This window comes from Chaetura pelagica, unplaced genomic scaffold, assembly GCF_000747805.2.
Source record: "Chaetura pelagica isolate M959 unplaced genomic scaffold, ChaPel_1.0 C11315488, whole genome shotgun sequence".
NCBI lineage: Eukaryota > Metazoa > Chordata > Aves > Apodiformes > Apodidae > Chaetura > Chaetura pelagica.
The window spans coordinates 129-1,134 of record NW_009967392.1 but is presented as its reverse complement, the minus strand read 5'-3'; the positions used below and the strand labels follow the sequence as shown (position 1 = coordinate 1,134).

General features: G+C 43.7%; 1 pseudogene; it reads right to left on the bottom strand.

Annotated features, from left to right (window-relative positions):
- Positions 1–419: 419 nt before the first annotated feature.
- On the bottom strand, positions 420–551 carry LOC104395956 (annotated as a pseudogene).
- Between the last annotated feature and the right edge of the window lie 455 nt (positions 552–1,006).

The following is a 1,006-nucleotide window of genomic DNA, read 5'->3' as shown; positions in this document are numbered from 1 at the left end:
GTCAGCATGACATTTCAAAACACTACATGAATAGAAATGGGCCTCAAGCACAAGCACACTTCTGCTAATACCACTGGCTTTTCTGAAGACCTGCCCTTTTCTGCTCACTGTTCCACCAAGCTGAGATGTACACACAGGGCTGCAGGCTCGGCAGACAGCGCCACAGCCAGGTTGTGTTGTGGTTATTCAGCAGACATTCCAGGGTGAGTGATGGGACAAACTCCATCCACTGAAAATACCCATTGACAAAAGCTAGGAAATCACAGCTCTCCATAGAGATCTCGATGGCTTGCACACACTCTGGATTCAGATTTAGTCATCAGGCTCCTAACAGGCTACACAACCTTCTGTGCAGATTATTCTTCTATATAGTAGAACTTTATTTGTAATACAAGGCAGGAAGACACAGAGTCAATCTCTCAAGGATCGTGGCCTGCATAGAACTTGGACAGAAAGTCTTTAGGCCGTGGGGTTTCCGTCTCATGGAAATACCTCATGACATGTGTCCTCTGCTTCCATACATTAATGGTTTCTTGAAGCTCCATTTTCCCCTGGGCACAGACAGAAAAATTTCAGTTTATTTCTCAGAGCCCAACTCGAACCATACAGAACTATGCAAGTTACTTGAATGCACTCAGAAAGAACCTTAAGATAGCTGTGTTGTGTCTCAACAATTCTGTACTCCTAAAGTCTGTCTGTATCACCTAAACATATATATTGCTCCTGCCTTGTCGCTTCAGTGCTTCATTCCCTGTATGAACAAGTCACTTGTCCCTACAGCACAGCTTCCCAGCCCTGTGGAACAGGTGAGGGATGATGCCCCTGTCTTAGAACCTGGTTTGTTTTGATCATGACCAGCACTGCATAAAAGTCTACATAACGTTTGTAACTTTTGTGCACCTCTATTTTGTTTTTTGTTACTAAAGCAGGTTAGCTGGAAAACTAAGTAAAAATGCTCCTAAATGCTTTGCATCAGTATCCCTACCACACAGGTACTAAACACAAC